Raw genomic sequence first — 17,409 nt, forward strand, 5'->3', positions numbered from 1 at the left:
GATAAGCAACTATTATTTTGAGCACTGAGGTTCTGTTACCTGAAAAGCACTATAATCCTCACCTGGAGGGAAACAGAAGCGGGTGAACCAAACGGTTAATGACAAATTTCATCGGAATTTTCGTTCACAGATGTTCGGAATCAGAGGAGTAGTTGGTGAATGGGCTTCAGGTATTAGACCAAAGTGACCAGGTCTGGCCAGTCTAAGAGTGAGCTCATCTTCAGGCTCCATCTCACGCCTCATCTCTGTTGCATGGATCATATGATGATGCAGCTGCCATATGAATGGAACCTCCCTGGTCTCATGTCTCACTGTATTCCAGTTCATAGCTTAGGTAGAGCCGTACGTATTTCCACAAGCACCATCACCATCTCCAAATATTTTTTTGTCTGCCACATACTGACTTGTTTACAGCTGAGTTCGTTAAGATGCCTGTTTCCTGGATCACACATTCTTGGAGAGTTCATGTTCAATTAGAGCTTCTTTTCTTCCAATTCTCTCACAAAGATTCTCTCTGAGATTTTTGCTTTCCAATTGAAGGGAGAAATCTGGGATGGGGCAATTGGTTGGTCATAACCGTCGGCCCTGTTTGAGATTCACCTCTTCTGCCAACACCCACCACCCACCTGCAGCTCTAGTACATCTGGTCTCACAGGGACTCTGCTAATCAGTCAGTAGAACTGGCCCTTGTTCTGGAATATTCCACACGATTCTGGAAAAACTGAAACTGGGCACTAGAGCAGAGTGGTGCTTTCAGGAATGATGGTCCGATCTCAGACTGTGAGTCACAAAGGCTCAGCGTGCTCCGTTTTGCCTGTGTGGGGAAGACAGTAAGCATGAAACAGAGGTCTCTAATATTCCCAGTGTCCAGTCATCTCATGTCAGAGAGCATTCAGTTGGGTTTTCATTCAGTGAAAAATCACTGTTGATGGTGATTGCAGCCATGAAATTAAAAGACGCTTTCTCCTTGGAAGGAAGGTTATGGCCAACCTAGATAGCATATTTAAAAGCAGAGACATTACTTTGCTAACAAAAGTCCGTCTAGTCAAGGCTATGGATTTTCCAGTGGTCATGTATGGATGTGAGAGTTGGATGGTGAAGAAAGCTGAGCGCCGCAGAATTGATGCTTTTGAACTGTGGTGTTGGAGAAGACTCTTGAGAGTCCCTTGGGCTGTAAGGAGATCAAACTAGTCAATCCTAAAGGAAATCAACCCTGAATATTCATGAGAAGGACTGATGCTGAAGCTGAAGCTCCAATACTTTGGCCACCTGATGTGAAGAGTTGACTCATTGGAAAAGACCCTGATGCTGGGAAGGATTGAGAGCAGTAGGAGAAGGGGACGACAGAGGATGAGACGGCTGGATGGCATCACCGACTCAATGGACATGGGTTTGGGTAGACTCAGGGAGTTGGTGATGGACAGGGAGGCCTGGCGTGCTGCAGTTCATGGGGTCGCAAAGAGTCGGACATGACTGAGCGACTGAACTGAACTGAACTGATGAGGGAGGAGAATGAGAAAGTGAGGATCACCCGAGGATGAGCGAATCTGACCTCCACTTCTGGGAAGACTCCACAGGGCCCTGATCCATTACATTGTCTGATTTGGGACCTCATGCTTGCTGTTTTATTCTTAATTGTTTTATAGCCAAAAGACATCATCAGAATATATGTATTATTTATTTTTTTATTTAAGAAATTTTATTGGCTTACAATTGCTATACAATGTTATGTTATTTTCTGCTGTACAGCAATCAGCTACATGTATACATATATCCACTCTTCTTAGGATTTCCTTCCCATTTAGGTCACCACAGAGCATTGAGTAGAGCTCCCTGTGCTGTCCAGTAGGTTCTCATTAGTTACCTGTTTTACACATAGTATCAATAGTGAATATATGCCAATTCCAGTCGCCCAATTCATCCTACATCCCCACTTTCCCTCCTTGTTGTCCATATGTTTGTTCTCTATGACTACATGTCTATTTCTCCTTGCAGACAGGTTCTTCTGTACCAGTTTTCTAGGTTCTACCTATATGCATTAATATATGATATGTCTTTTTTTTAAGGTGTTAACTCACTTTGTTAACCATACTTCAAGTTTTATTGTTCCTCATTCATGATACACTTATATTCAGATATATATACACAGGTATATCTTTATGATTATATATTACCAAATTGATGAAAAAATACACGTTTATCCTTGTTTTAATTTGCATTTCTTTCATCACAAATGAGGTTGGACACATGCAAAATATATGTCTTGAAGAGTTGTTGACAGGATGAAATTTTTATAACTTGACTCAAAGGATATTTATGTTGATATGGGGAGATTTCACATAAAGTGCACTGGGTTTTTTCTTTTTTTAAAGGATGAGATTTTATAATATAGATAAATGGCCTCAGCTAGAGCCACATGTATTCATTACTAACAAATGGGCCTTCCTCTGAATTACAGAATATATTTGGTTCTTTAGAAGTAAGAATGCATGTAATAAATTCCACAGTAACATGGGTTGTTTGGGGGAAGTTTTCATTCAAAATTGCTATTTACTTCTTTCTTATATAAATAAGGGAAAAGAACCTCAGAACAGGCTGATTTGCTTTGTACCAGTGACATCAAGATAACTTCCTGATCTCCCTACCTCTGCAGGTGTACAGCTGACATCAGAAAATGTTCATCTTTTAGAAACAGACAAACGTTTAAGGTTTGCATAGAAACTGAATTTATGGCTACCCAAGGGGGAAAAGGATGGGAGAGGGAAGGATTGCGAATTTGGGATTAGCATATGCAAACTATTATGTATAAAATAGATAAACAGCAAGGACCTACTGTCGTGCACAAGGAACTATATTTAATATCCTGCAATAAACCAATAAAGGAAAATAATATGAAAAAAATGTGTATATGTATAACTGAATCACTTTGCTGTATACCAGGAACTAACAATACATTGTAAATCAATTATACTTCAATAAAAAAGAAAGTTTTTTTTAAATAAAAAAAAACATGATCAGTGTAATTGTTGAGTGAGAACCTTATCAGGGTGTCTTCCTTAGCACATCTGCCAGAAGCACATGCAGACATTCTTGATTGACTGATGCTACATTTTCAGTCTGAATACCAAGTCTTAAATATCTGCTTCAGGGGAAGAAGGGTCATTGAGAAAGCTGGTATGTAGTACAAAGTATTCTATTCCTCTTTTTAAAAAAATTCTCCTCAAGGAAATCTTCCTACCCCTCAAAACTCAGTTCAATTGTCACTTTCTCTGTGAAAAATTCCCAGATCTAGAGTCAAAGAATCTTTTCTTCACACAGATATTCTCAAATGCAACTCTGTTTTAGCACTTTTAATGTTGCATTGACATTCGTATTTAGGTTAACCTACATCAAAGGCAAAGCCAGTGTATTGTTCATCTTTAGGCCTGACCAGGTGGCACTACACTTGCTAGGTGGCTCTAGTGTTAAAGAACCCACCTGCCAATGCAAGAGATGTAAGATATGCAGGTTTGATCCTGGGTTGGGAAGATTCCCCTGGAAGAAGGCAAGGCAACCCACTCCAGTATTCTTGCCTGGAGAATCCCATGGACAGAGGAGCCTGGTGGGCTACAGTCCACGGGGTCACAAAGAGTCAGGCACAACTGAAGTGACTTAGCATGCACACATGGTCTTACCAGCTTGGCATGAGTAGAAACTCACTAGAAGTCTTAAATATTCATTGGAAGGACTGATGCTGAAGCTGAAACTCCAACACTTTGGCCTCCTGATGCGAAGAACTGACTCCTTGGAAAAGACCCTGTTGCTGGGAAGGATTGAAGGCAGGAGGAGAAGGGGATAACAGAAAATGAGATGGTTGGATGGCATCACCGACTCAATGGACATGAGTTTGAGCAAGCTCCGGGAGTTGGTGATGGACAGGGAGGCCTGGCATGCTGCAGTCCATGGGGTCACAAAGAGTCGGACACAACTGAGTGACTGAACTGAGAAGTCTTAATTGAAGGAGTAAAATAGAACAAGCTATTATTAGGGCTTTGGTAACAGATCCTGATGCTGGGAAAGATTGAAGGCAGACAGAGAGAGAGCGGCAGAGGATGAGATGGCTGGATAGCATCACCTACTCAATGGACATGAACTTGAGAAAACTATCTGAGAGACAGTGGAGGACAGGGAAGCCTGGCATGCTGCAGTCCACGGGGCCACAGAGTCAGATACAACTTAGTGATTGAGCAACAACAACAGATTTTACCCTCATCTGACCATTGTCTTTTCTTTATTCCTCAGTTACAGACTATGCCTCTGTCTCTAGGAACGTGCCTACTTAGCAAGGTTCAGTAGGCAAGTTATCATTCAAAGGACACTGTGGACTTTTCACTTGAGAATCTGTCATCACTGCTAAAAATCATCACAACACACAGACAACAACAATAACCACAAACCCAATAACAACAGCAGCAACAAAGATGCCAAGTGAATGTCCTCCTAATGATGGATCAATAGTTGCCTCTTTCTGGAAGGAGAGCAGGTTGTATTATTCATTTAAATGCTCAAGTAGTATCTCTTAAGTCTGAGTGATCCTAGGTTCCTTGGGATCCCCATCTCTGCATAAATTATTCATTGACCCTTGACTATTTCCTGTCTCACCTACACTTGGTGGACAGCCCTCCTCCTCTCAAAGTCCCACGAGGCAGGACTTGAGGTCTCTAAATGTATCTCCTTCAGGCCCCTTGCTGATGTCCACAAAAGCAGAAACCCCGAGAACTGTCTACAGGTTACACTGCTGCAGGGCTCTTCATGGGGGTGGTGATGACTCTCCAGGTAAGGACTGGTGCTCTGAGGCCACCAATGGCAAACCCAGTGTCCAGGCAGGGCCACACTCACTAAGGGGCTACAGCCAGTGGAGAGTCTCCCTTTACTCTGCATGGAGCATCCCTCCTTGGTCCCCGTGACCTTGACTGCCTGTTCCCTTATCTTTATGGGGCATGTGAAATAATTCATGGCAGGGGTTAGGCCAAGCAAGGAGAGATACATTTCCTCCCCACATCTCACCTCTGCCAACAGGACTAGTGTCTAACCCTCATCTTGACAAGACTTTGTGTGTGTTTACATTTGATTGTATGGACCAGAGAGTTTTTTAAAAGTAATTTTTATTGGAATAGGGTTACTTTACAATGTTGGGTTAGCTTCTACTGTACAGTTATATGTATACATATATTTCCTTTTTTTTGAATTTCCTTCCCATTTAGGTCAATACAGAGCACTGATTAGAGTCCCCTGTGCTGTACAGTAGGCTCTTATTAGTTATCTATTCATATTTTATATGTAGTAAGAATATATATGTTAATCCCAAGCTCCCAACTCATCCCACTTTCTTTCCCCCTCCTTGGTGTCCATGCATTTGTTCTATAAGTTTGTGTCTCTATTTCTGTTCTGCAAATAAGATCATCTATACCACTTTTCTAGATTCTATGTATGTGTTTTAACATCCTGGACCTGATAGTCTTCATTATCATAACCCACATGGAAGCAGTATAGAGCTGGTCCAGCCTTGAGGCAGGTCTGCCCATGAAAACACACAGAGCAGACTTGAGAAGATTGCTGAAGACCAGTACTCACCCAAGATGCTTCATGAGGAGGGAAGAGAGCATTTCTGTTGCAATTCACCTGCAAGACTTCCAGGGTACTCTCTTGAGACCTTTCCCTCTCCCCCAATGCTCTATTCTGTGCAGAAGTAGATTTCTTCCCCAAAGTTTCCAGTCACTTGCAGCAGAGAAGAGGAAGGAGCGCCATCCAGCGTAGACTGGTTCTTTCCTGAGGCTTATGTGCTCTGACATATCAAAGGAGGGGAAAGAAATTATTCTTTCTAAAAAAAAAACTTAATAAAACAATCCCTCTCTTAAAATTGTTTGTAGTCAGAAACCCCACCACCAAAGTGAAAAGCTGTTGAATTTTTTTTTTTAATCCTAAACTTCGATGACACAAAGTATGCCGTGACTACTATATATGATAGATAATCCACAAGGGATTGGTTAAAAATCGGGCAAGAAGTATGTCAAGGCTGTATATTGTCACCCTGCTTATTTAACATATATACAGAGTACATCATGGGAAATGCCAGGCTGAGTGACTCACAAGCTGGAATCAAGATTTCTGGGAGAAATATCAATGACCTCAGATATGCGGATGACACCACCCTTATAGCAGAAAGTAAAGAGAGACTAAAGAGCCTCTTGACGAAAGTGAAAGAAGAGAGTGAAAAAGCTGGCTTAAAACTCATCATTCAGAAAACTAAGATCATGGCATCCGGTCCCATCACTTCATGGGAAATAGATGGGGAAACAATGGAAACAGTGAGAGACTTTATTTTCTTGGGCTCCAAAATCACTGCAGATGGTGACTGCAGCCATGAAATTAAAAGACACTTGCTCTTTGGAAAAAAAGCTATGACAAACCTAGACAGTGTATTAAAAAGTGGAGACTTAACTTTTCCAACAAAGGTCTGTCTAGTCAAAACTATGGTTTTTCCAGTAGTCATATATGGATGTGAGAGTTGGTCTATAAAGAAAGCTGAGTGCCAAAGAAGGGATGTTTTTGAACTGTGGTGTTGGAGAAGACTCTTGAAAGTCCCTTGGACAGCAAGGAGATCAAACCAGTCAACTCTAAAGGAAATCAACCCTGAATATTCATTGGAAGGACTGATGCTGAAGCTGAAGCTCTAATACTTTGGCCACCTGATGTGAAGAACTGACTGATTGGAAAAGACCCTGATGCTGGGAAAGATTGAAGGCAGGAGGAAAAGGGGACGACAGAGGATGAGATGGTTGGATGGCATCACCGACTCAATGGACATGAGTGTGAGCAAGCTCCAGGAGTTGGTGAAGGACAGGGAAGCCTGGCGGGCTGCAGTCCATGGGATTGCAAAGAACTGGACTCAGCTGAGCAACTCAACAACAACAAATCCACAAGGACCTACCAGCGAGCACAGGGAACTCTACTAAATATTCTGCAATGACGTCTATGGAAAAAGAATCTGAAATGTGTATACATAACTGAATCACTTTGCTGTACACCTGAAACTGACAGAACATTGTAAATCAACTATCCTCCTATCTAAAATTTAAAATTTTAATAATAATTTTTAAAAGTATGGAGTGTTCCATTCCTATTTAAGATACCTAAACATGGTTCACATATAACAGGTACGAGTTAACATAGGTTTACATACCAACCTTGGATAGTATTTTGGGAATAAAACACCATGAAAGGTTACATGGGGTGCTGTGAGTGTCATTCTCTGGTCCCAGGGCCTAAACCTTCTGTTAGAGAAGGAAGGTGGGATTTTCACAGAGTTCTTTCCTCATGGGCACAATCTGCCACCAGGTGTTTTTCATCATCAAAGCCATGTCCAATGCAAGGATATATTGACTCTTTCAAGTCCTAAAGGTACCGAGGTTTTCTTATCAGAGGCATCATATATGATCCAAACCAGATGACTAGAAGTCAGGCACTGGTGGGGGAGGCATGATGAGGGTTGGGAAGCACATTTGTGGCCACCCACTAAGTCCTTATTTGTAAAAAATCTGCCCTCGGCTGACTGAGTCACACATATGACACTTACCCCCAGGTCTCCACTGCCAATTTTGGTCCCAGTGTTGTTATTTGTTCTTGTCTTCTGAACACAGGCACTACCAGTTTCTAGAATTCATATGGCTTTTAGAGAAGTTTAAGTTTTTTCAGTAACTCTCAGGTACAAATTTCTCCTGCAGTGATGTGATGGAGCCACGTAGGTTCTACACCCACATGACCCTATGACCCCCAGGGCAGTGCAGCAGCGGCATCAGCCAGGGCCCTGGGCAGTGGTCCCAAAGGGAAGTCAGACTCCTCTCCCCTTCCTGTAGAATTATGCTTACCTAGAATTTGAGCCAAATACTAATTCCCAGCCTGCACTCTTGTGAGAAATTTTCTTAGACTTTCCCATCAGAGAGTGGCAGATCCATGCAAAGGCTGGGTTTCCATGTGATGTACACAGACTCCTGGTGCTTTCTCCCAAAAACAAGAATTCTAAACTCAGAGTAATTTCCTCCACTTCTGTTCTGACTCCAGGAGTCATCACAGATGGTGCTTGTTACACTGACAGCCCCTCACAGCCCCAGTCCAGTACCTTGGCAGTGGTGGTGAAATCACTCTGATGACCTAAGCTGGGATATAAATCAAGGTGTGCTTGGGTGCATTGGTTCCCATTCCCAGTTGGCGGTCTACCAAACACACAAACCACAAAACAGCCCCTTTGCTCCTCCTTGAATAGCACAGCATCCAGAAGACACAAAACCCAGCACCATGACGGTGTTGCAAAACCATGCAGGTCTTTTCTGAAAGTTTACTGGGGATGTGTAGGGAGCACCTGGGTGAAGTGGGTATTCACCTCCCACCACACATGGGGAGGTGTATGGAAAACCTGATCTGAACATCTCTCTTCCCCAAAGCATCACTTATCACAAGTGTATTAGTCCCTCAGTCATGTCCGACTCTTTGTGACCCTTTGGACTGTAGTCCGCCAGGCTCCTCTGCCCATGGAATTCTCCAGGTGAGAATGCTGGGGTGGGTTGCCATGCCCTTCTCCAGGGGATCTTCCTGACCCAGAGATTGAACACGGGTCTCCTGTGTGACAGGCAGATTCTTTACCATCTGAGCCACTAGGGAAGCCCTCTCATCACAAGTTCACAAGTTCAGTTCAGCTCAGTCGCTCAGTCATGTCCGACTCTTTGCCCACTCACAAGGATTGTCCCCAACTCCAACTGCCTTCTGCCTCCAGATATTCCCAAATCACACCACTGTTTCTCACTGCCCTCTTACTTTTAGCCAAGCTTCCATCAGCCCTCCACACTCCTCAAGTTGCCACTGTTATTATTATTATTTGCCCCAGGAATCTGTCTTGATGACCCTTCTCTTACAGATCATTGAGTCTCTCTTATTTTCTCTAGATCTGTGTCTCCACATCCAGCATCTTCAGGGAAAGCAAGAGCTAGTGAGTGGCTGAGCAGGGAAACTGTGGGTTCTCATTTGAAACACTGGTCGGGGAGGGGGATGAAGCCACCAGCAGTCAGCTTTTCTGTCCCTGTTACACTGAGTTAAGCTGTATTTTGAAGGCCCAGCAGAGGGTTTGTAAAGATGCTAGCAAGTTTTTCATTCCTGGGCTGCTCGTTCTCTCTGGCTCCGTTTAGCTGATGTACCATCTTTCTGCCACTAATGAGAACAAACCTATCCAAACACGGGTACTCAAGAGCATCAAGCTTCCTTCCTGCCAAACACAATTCCTGCTGAGGGAGGATGTAATTAAGTGTTTTGGTTGAGAGACGGATTCTCAAGACTCCTTCCTTTCTGTTTTCCACAGGGATGTAAACAGGAGTGGAAGCATCCGTGTTCCTTGAGAAGCAGAATTGATAATGTCACATGGGAGCTGAGAACAATGTTTACCGTCACTGGGGCAGAGTCAGGGGAAGAAACTGTAAGAATGTGGAGAGTTGCATATTTCAGTTGGAGTGCAGCCTAGAGGCTGGAGGGATCCCTTTAATAAGGGCCCACTGGGATTCGTTTGGGACGTCTTCGTCGAAGTGTGTTTTGATTAGTATTTCAAAGAAAGTCAGGTCATGTTTTTAAAGAAAGAGGCAGGTAGAAAGCAAGTTTCCAGGATAGATGCACCCTTGGTCCCCCTAGTAATACTCTGTAAAAGCTCCTCACCTCACAGAATGACTGACAGACAGCAGATGCAGGGGGATGATCATTAAGGGAAGTAATGCAAAGCTGAGGTTACATGTGGCTTTCGGAGCATTCAGGCCTACTCCTGGAGCTGACAGGGTCACAAAAGGGAAAGAAGGACAAGTCAGTGTGGGGACAAATGAAGAAATGTGCAAGGAGGGACTTCTGCTAACCGTTACTGGGTCCACTCCAGTGTCAGGGAGCTTCTACATTAAACATAGTGTAGAGTTAATCACTCAGTCATGTCCTACTCTTTGCAACCCCATGGACTGTGTAGCCTGTCAAGCTCCCATGTCCATGGAATTCTCCAGGTGAGAATACTGGAGTGGGTAGCCATTTCCTCCTCCAGGGGATCTTCCTGATCTAGCCATCGGAATTGTGTCTCCCGCATTGCAAACAGACTCTTTACCATCTGAGCCACATGGGACCTGTTTATTTCACTTCAGAAGGCTATGGACACTTACCTGGTCTAGTATGTAACCATTAAATTCCTAATTTTCTAGGTTTCAAGACAAATACTTTTTAAATGAATATGGTTTAAGACACGCATAACAGATACAGAAATGAGTGAAAGATTGTTGTGGGGTTGGGAGGGTTGGGTGGGAACAGAGCATGGAGGGACTCAGGTAAGAAAGACCATATGGTTGGCTCATGTAGAGACTCAAAATTACAAGCTACTTGAACGTTTCCTTCTGGCTCCTACTAGAATTTTTAGTGTGACTGCCTTATGAATACAGTTACTATTTTATAAAGAGCATGAGAAGAGAGTGTTGGTTTAGATGATTTTTGTCTGTCTTTGTTTCCATTGCTGTATTCTAACATCTAGAATATTTCAACTGTTGGTAAAGTGGTGTTGGAGAAGACTCTTGAGAGTCCCTTGGACAGCAAGGAGATCAAATCATTCCATCCTAAAGGAAATCAGTCCTGAATATTCATTGGAAGGACTGATGCTGAAGCTGAAGCTCTAATACTTTGGCTACCTGATGTGAAGAACTGACTGATTGGAAAAGCCCCCGATGCTGGGAAAGATTGAAGGCAGGAGGAGAAAGGGATGACAGAGGATGAGATGGTTGTATGGCATCACCGACTCAATGGACATGAGTTTGAGTAAGCTTCGGAAGTTGGTGATGGATGGGGAAGTCTGGCATGCTGCAGTCCATGAGGTCACAAAGAATTGGACACAACTGAGCAACTGAACTGAACTGAACTGAACTGAAAGGGATTGCTAATTTCACATTTCAGTGCATACAATAATTTTAAATGCAAGTATAAAGGATCATAAGGTTGCCTATGGGTAAGGAAGAAGAAAAGTCATCTGGACATTAAAACAGAATCTCTGTGGGACTTCCCTCATGGTCCAGTGGCTAAAACTCCTTGCTCCTAATGCAGAAGGAAGAGAACTAGATCCCGCATGCTGCCAATAAGACCTGGCACAGCCAAATAAACAAACAAAATATTTTAAAAAGGTAGAATCTGTATGTGTATGTGTAATTTGTAAATGCACACACAAGTCAGCTGATGTGTGGCCAATTTTCAAGGAGAAATGTTATTGCTGTAGTTAGAATTGTCAGTTACCGATTTTCCTTTTCCTTCTGCTTTCTTATCAACTTATTGTCTAACGGGATAAAATTCCTTCCTCTCAGTGTGATATTTCTTCCCATCCTCTCATCCTTCACACCAAATAGAGAAAAAAAAATCTACATCTATACCTATACTGTCTATCCTTTCTGCAATGCCTCACAGTAAAATTTTTCTTTTCATAAAGATGAGAATGCTATCTTGTCTTCTAACATTTCTTAAAAATTATTCAAAAACAATGATCTTGCCCTATCCCAACTCTTGTAAACAAAGTTAGTTATTTATTGTGCATTCTCAAGAGCATGCCAGAAAAGTTCGAAGATGGCAAAACCGAGAGCTGAGAGCTGGTGGCTACAGATTAAAGCTGGGGGGGTCTGAATGGCAGGGTGGCAATGGATGGAGACCCACCAGATGAATAAGGGAAGACTGTTATTCAGACCGAGCTGGAGCTAGGGAGTCAGCCACAGTCATTTATGTTTTGGCAGAGGCTTAAAGGCAGAGGCTTTGATCAGAGGCTCTAGGCCTTGGGGAAGCTGGGGAGTAAGTTAACTAGAGCATCCAATGTGATTGGTTAGAGGAACGTATTGGGCTTTCTCTGGTTGGTCCTAAGTTGGAAGCAGGGACAATAACTAGGAAAAGCTTCTATTAATCAAGTCCTGGCCATTGGGGCCAGTTGTTACAAAAGTTGTTGTTTAGCTTCATTAACTGTAGCTAGAGACAGCATCTGACTTCCTGCAAGTTGGCCTGGTAGCCAACTGACTTCCTAGGTTGGTTATTATAGATTTCTACAGGGTTTGGTATCCTGGGCAGGTTGTTACAGGCTGTGGGCCAGAGTTTTATTTTTTATGTGTTGTCTGGCTGTGGTCCATTTATCCATTCAGGCTCTCAGTGGCGTTGCACAAAGCTGGAGGTAGAACTTGGCTCTAAAGCCAGCAGCAGGGAAAACTGAAATTTCTGAAGGCACAGAAGCTCAGACCGGATTATATCATTTCATGTGTCAAGCACCAAAGCAGCAATGAGGCTTGAGTATGAGATCAAGTCCTCCCACTAGGCCCCCATCCCATGGAAATTGCTGGTGATGTTGGGTCTGGGGGCTATGCTCTCTGAGACCCACTCCCACACTGTGGTCAGGTGGCTTCTGAGACCCTGAGGTGCTCAACATGGTGGAGCACTTCCTCCCTTGGGTGGTAATTGCTCTGTGATTTATTCATAAAGAGGGCACTCTATAGTCAACCATGCCAGGCAGAGGCACCTGAAAATATCCACAGACTATAAGTATGTAAAATGTGGCACCCCATCTTCCTTTTCATCTGAACAAGTTGGCCTGATAATCCAAATTCTTGAAACCAAGAAAGCAAGCAGGGGAAGCTGTTTTTCCAGGGATGTGTTTGACATCGAAAGACTGCATTATTGAATAAGAATATGCCACAAGAAAAAGGTGGCTGTTTTAGGAATATTGAAGAGAATGTTCCTACTCTCATTGTTCCTGTCTTCTTTCTCTTTAAGTGTTAGCCTTTTTTTTTTAAGCTTTGTATTTTAAACTTTGGTCTGTTATGCATGTACTCAGTCGCTCAATCATGCCCGACTCTTTGCGATCCCATGGACTGTAGCCCATCAGGCTCCTCTCTCCATGGGATTTTCCTGGCAAGAATACTGGAGCAGGTTGCCATTTCCCACTGTAGGGGATCACTCCGACCCAGGTATCAAACACACGACTCCTACAGCTCCTATATTGGTAGGCTGATTCTTTACCACTGAGCCACCTGGGAAGCCCCTACTCTGCATAAATTGTTCGTAAAAGGTTACCAAATGATATAATATTACCTCATCCCTGTGAAGTAGTTGGATCTACAGGAACAGGGTTTGTTGATAGGTTCAGGTACAGAATTTGTGCCTGGTAAAACTCCCACGTGAAGAAGTGGTCATCAGGTAGATGTTTGGATGGGGTGGATGAGAGGGAGGGAAAGCTTGACCATCATGGTGCCATGAGAGGGACTAGCAAGTAAAGGTTATGGGTGTGGGGGCGGGAGATAAGGACCACCTTGAACATGCCAAATTGGAGGTGCCTGTCAGACATCTAAGTGGGGCTTGGGAGAGAGGTTTGGGCTGGAAATACATACTCGGCAGTCAGCACAGAAATAGTCGTTGACCATCCCAGAGTGAATCCTTCAGTTCAGGTGCAGTGAAGGCTAGCATTGGAAGAAGAGCCAAAAGCCTGGAACTGTACCCTGAGAAACATGCTTTAACAGTCAAGCAAAAGGACCTGCCAAGAATACAGAGAAGTATCCAGAAAAGCAGAAGGAGCCAGGAGTCGGAAACCAGAAGAGGTGTTTACAGATTATGAAGGAAAAAACTTGATATATACATAATTGATTCACTGTGCTGTACACTTGAAATTAACACAATATTGTAAATTAATTATACTTCAACTTAAGAAAAGTATAATCTTTTTTTTTTATTTTGGGTTATGATAGAGATGAGAAAGCTGACTAGGAAATATAGGATCTTTAGGTAGTTAATTTGCAGTGACGCCAGCCTTAGAATTTCCTTTTCAAAAACAAAGCTCTCTAGTTCCTTCCTTGTGAAGGATCTGAATTTAATCTCTCTTTCTTAGTCACGTGTGCTTTTTTTTTTTTTTTAATAAATTTATTTATTTTAGTTGGGGGCTAATTACTTTACAATATTGTAATAGTTTTTGCCATACATTGACATGAATCAGCCATGGGTTTACATGTGTTCCCCTTCCTGGACCTCCCACCCACCTCCCTCCCCATCCCATCCCTCTGGGTCATCCCATTGCCCCGGCCCTGAGCATTTGTCTCATGCATCGAACATGGAATGGTGTTCTGTTTCACATACGATAATATACATGTACACAATGGAATATTACTCAGCCATTAAAAAAAAATACATTTGAATCGGTTCACGTGTGCTTTTATTTGTTTAGGAATAGCCTTTCTGCCAGGACACCTGTGGCTTAAAGGAGCTGACTTCTCTTGTGATGGTTCATGATGCTTCTCTTATCTTGAGTACCTACCTAGACACGTGGGCAATCTATCCTTCCTGATGCACAACCTAGCGCCTCTCTCCTTGCAAGAATTCCCAAGAGCTCGTAACCCCAGTGATTGTGCATACAATCTGTAATCCACACACTGGACCCCAACTACCTCCTCCATCTTTAGGAGCCATCACTACTGTCATGATTCCCTTCCTTATACACATGTGGTCTGCTCCTTGTCTTGGGTATAGTAACCCCAAGGAACTGTTAATGCATCTAGAGAATTCCATTGTTTGATACTCCAAAATGCCCATCACTTCACCTTGATCTTTTTCTAAAGACACTCAATATTCCTATGGCCTCATAGACTGCTCTGCTGGCTTTTTTCTGAGATCACATTGCTGAGGTCTGTTTTCTCTGATCCTTTGTGATACAGGAATCATTAAAATGGGACAGATCTTGTCCATGAGGCCACACTTCTCTTATTGTAAAGACTCTCTGAAGGGCTCACCTCCCTTATATTATTGGTTAGATTAAAATCAGTAATTATCACTTCTTTTCACCTTGTTAAAAAATCTGCTACATCCCAAAGCAGAGAAGTTTGCCCTATCACCTGAAGAATAACCCAGCTCCCTTCTGTACTGCTCATCCTGTTGGCCGCTGAGCAGGAATCAGTGACTTTGACCCACTGTAGCTTTTCCTGCAGTGTCTTCATCTGGGACCTTCTCCTTAGAAAGAGGGGCATTCTTACAGGAAATAGTGTACTCCAGTCTTCAGTGACTGCCAGGGATACCACCTTCAGTTCATTTCATTTCAGTTCAGTTCAGTTGCTCAGTCGTGTCCGACTCTTTGTGACCCCATGAATTGCAGCACGCCAGGCCTCTCTGTCCATCACCAACTCCCGGAGTCCACCCAAACCCATGTCCATTGAGTCGGTGATGCCATCCAACCATCTCATCCTCTGTCGTCCCCTTCTCCTCCTGCCCCCAATCCTACCCAGCATTAGGGTCTTTTCCAATGAGTCAACTCTTTGCATGAGGTGGCCAAAGTGTTGGAGTTTCAGCTTCAACATCAGACCTTCCAATGAACACCCAGGATTGATCTCTTTTAGGATGGATTGATTGGATCTCCTTGCAGTCCAAGGGACTCTCAAGAGTCTTCTCCAACACCACAGTTCAAAAGCATCAATTCTTCAGCGCTCAGCTTTCTTCACCGTCCAACTCTCACATCCATACATGACCACTGGAAAAACCATAGCCTTGACTAGACGGACTTTTGTTGGCAAAGTAATGTCTCTGCTTTTAAATATGCTATCTAGGTTGGTCATAACCTTCCTTCCAAGGAGTAAGCGTCTTTTAATTTCATGGCTGCAGTCACCATCAGCAGTGATTCTGGAGCCCAAAAAAATAAAGTCTGACACTGTTTCCACTGTTTCCCCATCTATTTCCCATGAAGTGATGGGACCAGATGCCATGATCTTAGTTTTCTGAATGTTGAGCTTTAAGCCAACTTTTTCACTCTCCTCTTTCACCTTCATCAAGAGGCTCTTTAGTTCCTCTTCACTTTCTGCCATAAGGGTGGTGTCATCTGCATATCTGAGGTTATTGATATTTCTCCCAGCAATCTTGATTCCAGCTTGTGTTTATTCCAGCCCAGCATTTCTCATGATGTACTCTGCATAGATGTTAAATAAGCAGGGTGACAATATACAGCCTTGACGGACTCCTTTTCCTATTTGGAACCAGTCTGTTGTTCCATGTCCAGTTCTAACTGTTGCTTCCTGACCTGCATACTGGTTTCTCAAGAGACAGGTCAGATGGTCTGGTATTCTCATCTCTTTCAGAATTTTCCACACTTTATTGTGATCCACACAGTCAAAGGCTTTGGCATAGTCAATAAGGCAGAAATAGATGTTTTTCTGGAACTCTGTTGCTTTTTCGATGATCCAGTGGATATTGGCAATTTGATCTCTGATTCCTCTGCCTTTTCTAAAACCAGCTTGAACATCTGGAAGTTCACGGTTCACATATTGCTGAAGCCTGGCTTGGAGAATTTTGAGCATCACTTTACTAGCATGTGAGATGAGTGCAATTGTTCGGTAGTGTGAGCATTCTTTGGCATTGCCTTTCTTTGGGATTGGAACGAAGACTGACCTTTTCCAGTCCTGTGGCCACTGCTGAGTTGTCCAAATTTGCTGGCATATCGAGTGCAGCACTTTCACAGCATCACCTTTGAGGATTTGAAATAGCTCAAGTGGAATTCCATCACCTCCACTAGCTTTGTTCGTAGTGATGCTTTCTAAGGCCCACTTGACTTCACATTCCACCACCTTCATTGATCACCAAATTTGTCCTTTTCTAGTGAGAGAAGCATTTTGTGCAAAGTTGGCTCAAAGGAAGCAACAATCACAACCACTACCACTAAAACAACAGCCAACAAGAATCAAAGGGTGATGTTTGCTTATGTATAGCTGCTCCATTCATTAAGCAAACATGTGTAGGTGTAGAGCCTGCTTTGACTTTGGGCAACAGGGGTAGGATGATGAATGAGATGTGGTCTGTCCCTCAAGATGCTTCCAAACTAAAGGGAGAGGTGCCAACTTGAAGCTCTCTGTACTGTTAGGCAAGTACCAGAGTAGCTCAGTCATCCTTTGCCTCATAGTGTCAGTGCCCCATGATGTCGGGGTAGAGGCGCTGAGCTCAGCCATAAAAATGAAGGGAAGTTTGGGATAAAGAGAAGGATCTGAGGAAGACCATGGTTGCTCAGGCCATTAGGATGCACAGAGGGAAGGGTCACGGGTGAGTTAGGCAAACTACATAGGGGTTACATTTTTTTAGTGGCTTGGGTTTCATGTTAAGGAATTTTATATTTCCTGTGAACAAATGAGTACCACTTAAACATTTTTAAAGCAGAAAGTGATAAAAATTAGCCTTGTGTTGCTCATGCTGTGGTTGTTCTATGTTTTTCTGGTGTTGTTTATATACTTTGGGGCTGCCTGCCTTATATCTTAAATCACTAGGCAGCTGAGCTGGATACTTGTGATGATTTCGTATACCATCAAGCACTGAGGTGTGCTTTAT

Source organism: Giraffa tippelskirchi, chromosome 2, assembly GCF_054371585.1.
Source record: "Giraffa tippelskirchi isolate mGirTip1 chromosome 2, T2T-mGirTip1v1.2.pri, whole genome shotgun sequence".
In the NCBI taxonomy this organism is placed as follows: Eukaryota; Metazoa; Chordata; class Mammalia; order Artiodactyla; family Giraffidae; genus Giraffa; species Giraffa tippelskirchi.